We start from the raw sequence: 9,850 nt of genomic DNA, 5'->3' as shown, positions 1-9,850 counted from the left end.
ATATATATAAAGCATTCAAACAAAAAATATATGTATTTTTAGACTCAAGAAGAATAAAATCTTATGGACTGCGTCACACACTATTGGTTGTGGAGAAAGACATAATGAAACCCTATTATTTTTCGGTACAAAAGAAGTGGACGATTTGCTTGGTGAGAAAGTCGAATACCATTTCAGCACCAATTTAGAATAATAAAACTGGTTTGATTTTAGAAAGTTCGTATACTACTGTTATTACTTATTATTTTCCATCAAGTTTTATCGGTTTGGTTCATTCCGAATTCTTGAATTCGAAATGAAAGGGTTGGGTTCGCTTTGACCGTTAAAAGTAGGTAACCCGTTCCCCCTGTCTTTTGTTTGTCTCTATTGCATTCTATCTCATCGTATACCGTTCGGTTCTGCGATATTTGAGAATCGCCGTCCTTTCGAGAATTTCATTTGTACAGAAGGATTCCTTTCCTCACGCGAAAGGAAAGGTCGTCAACTCCATTTGTTAGAACAGCTTCCATTGAGTATCATACCTTTTTTTAATAGAATAAAGAGTAATATTTTAACGGGTCTCTAAAAAAATTTTAGTCAAACATTTTAATCTTTTAACAATTTTAATAACTAGTAAGTCTATAATTTTTTTATTTTATTATATAAATCAATTTTCACATCAAATTTTAATAAAAAATTAGATAAATTAATCTCTATGGTTATTTAACAAAAACATACTAGTCTTTAAAAAATAAGAATTTTTAACATTTTCACATTAGTTTTTCTATATAAACGAACAATTTGATGACGAATGATTTATCTAACATAATAAGAACTAATTAATTTAATGATTAAAATTTGTTAAGAGTTAAAACATTCAGCAAAATATTTTTCAAAGATTGATTTGAGGTATTATTTTAAAATAAAACTCGGTATTAATCTAGTTTTTATCGTAATTAAGTTGAGCCACCAAAAATTAAGGTCCTTGTTGCGATTTCTTTTTTTTATTTAATTTATGAATGAGATTTGAATCTGCTATCTTTAAGTGAGTATAAAGAGATTATTTGAGTTAGTTATAGGTCATTAGAAAGTATTTTGAATAGTGGATTTATTCAATGTTTGGTGAATCATCAATTTGATATAATTTTAGCAAAAGATAAATAAAAAAATAATAAAACACATGCAAAAATTCATGTAAAATTCAAAAAGAAAAAATTGTTTGCGAAAATATGTTAAAAATATAACTATTTAGATATATATCCATATCAATTTAATTTTTTAGAAAGAATGAATTCATAAGAACTGGCTAGCTCTACCTGTGGTCATACAAAATGAAAAATAAAAATGGAAAGGAGAGCATTATTGATTATAATTATTATCGGAATGTTAGTTGTTGAGGCATTGATAGTTATTGTTGAATGAAGAGAGAGTATGATCACGTTAGAGTAGCAGAAGGAAGTGTACTAGAAACTCAGTGTCGGCATACTATTTTCATGTTAATGTATGTCAGATTGTCAGGGTTTATGCCTAAAGCCCTAAGGCAATGGGGCTCCACTCTCATTCAATCTTCTGAATTCTCATCTCAGTTGGTAATTCCATTCAATTAAAGAATCAACCTAGCTATAGCCATGCATCCTCTCAATATATATCATCATGTTAGTTCATACTCAGCCTGCTCTCCCATTATTCAATTGACACAGCTTTATTTGAAGTTAATAACAAAGATCATAATGAGAAAACAAAGCTTATTATTATTATAATTATTGAAAGGTATAGTTTAGTTAAATGGACTAAAAATCATGTTATATATTTTAACTTTATTAAAAAAATCCGTCAAAATTGATCATTCATTTGAGATACTAATAGCAAGAGAACTTGTGATTGATTTACTTCATATCCAGAGTGAGCGAGGAAGTGACAAACAGGGATAGAGCTAGGTGAAATATGAAGGAAGAGACAGAAATTAATTTTACGGTTAAAAAAAAAGTGAGAACTTGTTTTAAAACATTTTTATTAATTTTATAATAAAATAAAATTAAAATAATAATTTTAGAAATCACTAAATTAAAATTTGTATATAATTTATAAGAAATAGTTAAAATTTAAGGGAACATTACTCCCTTATCTATTATGAGGCTCTGTATCAAGCCAGTGATTTTGGTAGTAGAAATTTACGGGAAGTTAATTTTATATAAAATTAATAGTTGAGAATTATTAAAAAATAATTTAATTAAATTTTTTTTAAATTATTTAATAATTTTTACATAAAATTGATTGTAATTAAGTTTTTATCAGTTTTAGCGGTGATTACTGTCGAATAGAAGGTCCATTTGCATTGACCGTCCTAGGCATAGTAGTTAGAATCTCGATTTAACTCTTACAATCTTCTGATATTACGATTTTAAATGAGTTTATCGATTTTACGAAATTTGTACTAAGTCTGACGATTTTACGATTTAAATCTTGTTAAGATTTTACGTTTTACGTTTTTTATTTACTTTTTCGATTTCACGTAAAATCTCGATTTTCTCTACCTTGGTTCTAGGATTAATGATATAGGGTGTGTTTGGTAAATATGTTTGAAGGAAATGTTAGTGTTGTAAATGTGAGAAGTGTTAAAGTTAGTCTTACATCAAAGAAAGTAAGAAAGAGTGAGGAGTTTATAAGATGAGAGACTTTGAATTGGATGTGTATCTTTTCATCTTATGTACTCTCACTTGATTCTTTTTGTTTGGCTAATTTTTTTCTCTAAAAACGCAGAAGTAATTTTATTAATAAAATTACGTTTACAAGAAGTAATAATTTTTAATTTCTCCGTTGCACTAACCTATTTTTAGCCACTATCTTCAATATTTATTTATTTTTACCAATTTTATTCTTTATACATATTGCATTATTTATAAAATTCTTATTATTTCTCTCTATATAAACTCTTTTTTTATTATTTATTATTTATATTTTTTATTTAAACAAAAAAATTAATAATAATAGTTAAAAATTATAACGTATTAAAAAAGAGTATTAAGAATATTAAAAATATACTATATAAAAAATATATAAAAAAAATATAAAAAATTAAACATGTATAAAAAAATAATATTATAATTTAATGTCATGTTCTTTTAAGTAATTATTTATCTAAAAATAATTTTAATTAATATTATTCAAACAATATTTATTTTATTAAAATTAATTTTAGTATAAAATTGTCAAATATAAATCATGTTGACACAAATTTATTTATACTTAAAATCAATTCTATAAAATTATTTTTATTAAGTTTGATAAATCACAATTCAAACACACATATACGTTCGCATTCGTTGTACGGTGAATTTAGTTGTTACCAAATTATTATATAATAAAATAGAATAGATTTATAAATATTTAAGACAATTAAATTCAATAGAATTTTCTTATAAAGTGTCCATCAAATATTTTGGCAACTTTGTTACCAAAAAATATCTGAAAAGTGTTTTCACCCAGCTGTTACATTATTTTGTTCTGACACGATGGCTCTTGGCAATAAGGGCCCCGAAGGGAAGTGATGACTAAGTGAGGAAGGAGGAGGACAGAATGAGTTAGATCACTGCATGCATTCAATGAGATTTGCAAAGATCTCATAATAATAATTTAATTCAATTAACATTTTAATGCGTTACATACTTCAACTTTAATATTTTAATATACTCTATCTCGCAGGCAGTTACGTTTAGGGAAGAAAAAGAAAAAGATATGCGAAAATCTTTCAGTACACCGTACACCGTCCTTTGAGATTTAGGGTTGAATATTGTGGTCCATTTGCCAATGAGGCATTAGTCATTAAAAAAAAAAAAAATTCTATAACCAAGTAGAGTAAAACTGTTTTTTTTTTTAATACATTAAGAGATTTTGTTATTTATCAAAATTAATTTTATTTATTCAAATAATAAAATTGCTATACATAACAAATGCTCATTATATTTTTTGATGTGTTAAAAATATAATTTTTCATAATTTTTCTATTAATTTAAACTTTTAAAAAATTATATCGTAATACATATATGTTTTGTTTTATATTATAAAATTTTATATCTCTCTAAGATAAAGTATCTACATAATTTATGAGTGTAAAATATATTTTACCTCATAAACTAGCTTTAATCGGAGTTATTTGAGTTAAGCATATTCAATCCTAATTCTAATACAATATTAATTAGAGATTATTCAATCTAATATTATTGAGTCACCCACCACTTACAAATGTTTATGCTTCAAACATGAAGGGATCGACCAATTTATTATAAGTCTCACATTTTTAAAAAATAAAATATCTAAATAATTTGTAAATGTGAGATATTTTTTCACCACATAAACTAACTTTTGACGTTGATTTAGACCTATTTAATTTAAATTCTAATATCTAAAAAAATATATCTTAATATTAGACGATTGTTCTTCTAATTCACTCCTGGCCTTGAACGACCGGTAGGACTAATATTTAATTTGGAGCATAATAATATTTACAAAATTGGACATTTATGCTTGGATTATCCAACTATAACCATATTATAATATAATCAAAATCAAAATCTCAATTTTTTTTAATTTATTTAAATTTTTATACAATTTTTTTCTTTTTATTTTTGCCTTATGATAATTTTTTTTTAGTTTATCAGTGATTAAACTCTAAATTTTTTAATATAAAAATTTTAATACCATATCATAAAATTATTCTTTACCCTTAACACATACAATATGTTGGGAATATCTGAGTCTAAAACTAGAATCCACGAAGATGTAGGTAGATGAGATCAGAAATAATAGATGAGGTTTTGTCACGTTGTACAAATGTTGCATGTATATGTATATATGCTAGCTAATTGGTATTTGTCGTCTCCTCTGCAAGTGTCACGAGAGATTCCCAAACAAAGTTCCCTCCCATCTAGGTAATGCACATACATAAATCAAATAAATAAACAAATAAATAGCAATATCGTTTTATACAATTTAATTTAAAGATTAATTATACATAATGCCTACATGGGTTTTCCATTTGGCCTAGCTGGCATAAAACTCAGCACATTTCTACTCTCTAGTTGACTTGCACATTATTTTGTTTTATTTTATTTTTTTAATAAATGTTGCTAATTAATAAGTGTCCATTCTTAAACATATGTATTAAAGTGTTTAACATAAATAGTTTAGCCGAAAAATTAAAATTTAAATATTTTAATGTAGAATAAAAAATATTTATTAACAAAAAAAATCAAGAAAGTCAGGAAGACACGTACGACACTAGTTATTAGAAAACTAATACATATTGTAAAAGATTTTAAAGTTACAATGAATAAAACTATTGTCATGTGTTGAAATATTATGATTTATTGACCAGCTGGAAAGAAAGATTTCCTTGAGTTATATATCTCCTCTTTTTTTTTTTCCTTTTTTAATGTATTAGACTTGCGAATTGCATGCTTTAAAATTTAACTTCAAAAATAGATTAAACTAAATAATATTCTTTTTGTTATATAAATGACAATGAATTTTGAACATAAATTTTTTTTTCTCACGTTAATAAATAATTATTTATATTTTTTATTTTTAATTAAAATAATCATTTTATTATGCAATAAAAAATTTGAAGTCTAAAGTTACTGTTATTAATTAAATTTTAATATTAGTCAAATGAAATTTAAAATTATTAATTACAAAAAAGAAAAATATAAGTAGACAATGAAAATATTAAATAATGTGAATAATAGATATATCGAATGTTTAGGGTTCAGAGTTTAGGGATAAAATGATTATTTTAATTAAAAATAAAAGATATAAATAATTATTTATTAACTTGAGAAAAAAAATTAATGCAATATAAGTATTTTTAGATACTATCATTTTTTAAATTTTGGGCATTGGTAGCGACTCTATTTCCGACAACGAGAGAAAATGATAGATCATTTTTTTTGTCAAGAAATATGATAAATGGTCTAATTTTTTCTTTTATTTACACTCATAAACATGTCATTATTTATTAATAGAACTAAAACGTGCTTCACTTTTTCATTTTATTTGGTTGAAAATATCATTTTGTAAAGTCTATAGCCACTATAGACACCAAAACTTGTGGCCACCATAGACTACACCTATTATATAAGCCTATATGCGATAGATAAACTTCGAAAACCATGATACTTTTGTTGATTTGAACACAAATTCCGTTCTTTAGAAAAGAAATGGATATATATCCTTTAATATTATTATTGATTAGCTTTATTATCTTCATAAATGCAATATAATTTGATCACTTTATACAATAATGTATAAATAGCATAAAAAAATCCAAGGTAATAAATAAATTTAAACATTTTTTAATATATAGAATTTATAAGTACTTAATACGATTAATTTATTTGATAGCTCTGTATAGATGATATGAAACTCCATTTAGTAGCTATGCTGCCACCATCAGCGCACATATGGTCACAATAGACCACTATTTGTTATTGCATTTGTTGGATTTGTTCTACCTTCTATCTCAGAGACTTCATCTCTACATCGCGAACATTCTTTTCTGTCATGTATGTGATGATGAGCTTATTATATACCTCTCTTTTGCCAGATACAATTGCTGACCTTATTCTAAAGGTTCTAGATTAGACTGTGGACTTACTTGCATAAATAATCAGCGTCCTGTAAATTTGCAAGACTGGTAGTTGAGGTGAACGAAACCCTTAAAATAGAGATTAAGAAGTTGCTGATGAACAACAACTCCATCTTCAATGTAATATATAGGTCATTTTCTTTTCATACGAGCAATGTTAATTTGTTACTTGTCATTTATAAAAAGGTAAAATATTTTTTTTTCCTGACATTTATGATTTTTTAAATTTTTAACATTTCATTTTATTTAATTTTGTCATTAATATTTTTAATTTGTGTTAAAATACTCCTAGACATTATATCTTTATTTAATACGTTGATAAAAATAAAATTGAAAAGGTCAAGAGATCATTTTAACAAAACTAAAAAAGGTTCGAAATAAAATAATTGAATCAGCCAAAAATATTAATCACATTTTTTCTGGTTGAAATCGTAACTCACGATCTCTTTTCTTTTTTTTTTTTTGAAAATTCGTATTATTACACATAACATTATTGGTGGCTTGAAAAAAAATTAAAATTTTACTCTTCGAAATCGTGAGTCACAAATTTTATTTTATTTTTTGCAAAATCGTGATTACAATTTTAATTTTACTTAATTACTTCTATATATATTAATGTATTTAATTAAAATAATCTAATATTTATGTAAACTACACCACTTTATCCGATATAAAAAAGAAGAGTATTTATTCATTTTGGTTCTCAAAAAATTTTGGGGCCAGACATTTTAGTTTTCAACTAAAATTAATTATTCGATTAGTCTCTAACAATTAATTTCGTCAGTCACTTAGGTCCTTGTCTCCGTCAACTCTAACAGAAGACAAAATAGTCCCTTACAACTCTAAAAAGGGACAAAATGATCCCTGATTCCTTTGTTCGAAAACAACATTGTTCTTCCAATTTTCATCATATCTCGCATAATCTTAACATTCATATTCTCCTTCTTCACCTTTATAGTGTGTTTGTTTGAGATGAAAATGAGAGGAAGGAAAAGGAAGGGAAAGAAATTGGAAGGAAAATAGTTATTTTCCCTTGTTTGGTTGAGGAGAGAAATGGGAGAGGAAGGAAAATGGATGGAAAAATATTGGTGGGGTCCACTCATTTTTTTTCCCTCCAACAATGGAGAGAAAATGAAGAGAAAACTAATTCTCTCTCTCTACTTCCAATATTACCCCTTTACTTCTTTTTCATCTTTTTCTTCCTCCTCTTCAACTTCAAGATCAGGCCATGATGTAACTGCCACGCGTGTCGCACATATTTCAACATGTCATGAACCACACACTTCCTAAATCTCTGTAACTTGTACACTCACCTCCTCCGCACTTCACTCACCAGAAGCATTCATCTCGACGTCCTCGATAGCAGCATCAACTCCAACTCCGACAACGTCCACCACATCCTCAACTATCCCAAGGGTACGCCTTTCTTTACTCTCCGGAAAGTAATATAGATTGTTGGACATTAGGACATCATGAGAAGATTCTCCTTTGACATCATATGCAAATTCTCATTTAGAATAAACCCTTAGTGCATTATTCCTTCTTTCCTGGAGCCCAAGTTGGCAGACAGTTTCGACCTCACATCCAAGCTATCAGTACAACGAGTCGCCATTGCCGCTCATATGAAAACTAAAGCGACTACTGAACATTGGTTCGGAGAAGAAGCTGAAGGAAGTGATCGGAGTGGCGGATAATGTGGTCATGGAGATAATAGTGCAGAGGAGGAGGGAGATGGCAAAAACCATGACGGGTTTTAACAATTCAGACTTGCTGTCTAGATTCATGGGATCCATCGAAGACGACAAGTATTTGAGAGACATAGTCATTAGTTTCCTAAGTATGAATTAGTTGAGAACATGTTAGAAGATTTTTCTTCTTGTGAACACTGAAGTTACAGTGTTAAATTGTTAGTATTATGCGAGATATGATGAAAATTGTGGAAGAACAGTATCGTTTTCAAACAGAGGAGGCCAGGGTCCATTTTATCTCCTGTTCGAATTGTCTGGAACTATTTTGTTCTTTGTTAAAGTTGATGGAGCAAAAGACCTAAGTTACTGACGGAATTAATTGTTACGGACTAATCGAGTAATTAAGTTTACTTAAAAACTAAAATATTTGATTCGAAATATTTTGAGGATCAAAATAGGTAAATATTAAAAAAAGAATTAGCCCACGCAACCCATTATATAAAGTAAAGTGATGGAACATCTATCTGATAAAGTGATGGCCAAATATATCAATAAAAAAAATCATGTTGTGATAAGTGTGAAGTGGATCTGAGGTGGACGATCATTTCTCTATGTTATTGAGAATATTAAATGTGACCTCTTATATGTATATAAATAGGGGTTTTTCTCTGAAGGAATATACACACATGAATAATAAACATCTCTCTCTCCTTATACAAAAATTTTTCTCCTCTCTCTTTTATACATTCCTAATATATATAATAGTAGTAAATATATAAGTTATTTCTATTATTATAGTGACATAATTATATTGGTGAATATCAAAACTAAAGTCTTCTATTTACACTTTTATTTTATATTTTTCTTTATTTATTTATTCTACAACACGTTATCAGCACGAAACTCTAATCAAATTTTAGAAAGACTCCAAGTAACAAATTTTCATTATGTAAAAGTTATCTCATCTTAAATTAAATGCTCTTGATATATCTAGAAATAATTATTTATTATGGATAGTAGATGCTAAAATCCATCTTGATTCAATGGATCTTAAAAATACCATTAAGGCTGAAAATACTGCATCCCAGAAGGATAAAGCCAAGGCCATTCATTTGTTTCGTCGTCATCTTGACGAAGTATTGAAAAATGAATATCTCACATTAAAAGATCCTGCACATCTGAGGAAAGACCTTGAAAAAAGGTTCAATCATCAAAAGACGGTGATACTTCCTCAAAATCCGATATGTTAGAGAAAACTTTCTCAACCTTCCATGCCTTGAATGTACTCCTGCAGCAATAGTATCGAGAAAAAGGATTTAAAAAAGTATTCTGAATTAATTTCTTATCTTCTTGTTGCTGAACGCAATAATGAATTACTTTTAAGGAATCATGAAGCACGCCTAGCTGGCGCCGCCCCATTTCCTGAAACAAATGCGCTAAATCATTACCCCATAAGAGGTAAATGTCAAGGTTTTAGTCATAAGAAAAATTATGGAAGAAAAAATATTTATGTTCACAAGAAAGGATCTCACCAGAAGTG

The sequence above is a fragment of the Arachis duranensis genome, chromosome 6, assembly GCF_000817695.3.
Source record: "Arachis duranensis cultivar V14167 chromosome 6, aradu.V14167.gnm2.J7QH, whole genome shotgun sequence".
NCBI lineage: Eukaryota > Viridiplantae > Streptophyta > Magnoliopsida > Fabales > Fabaceae > Arachis > Arachis duranensis.
This window is presented reverse-complemented; position numbering follows the sequence as displayed.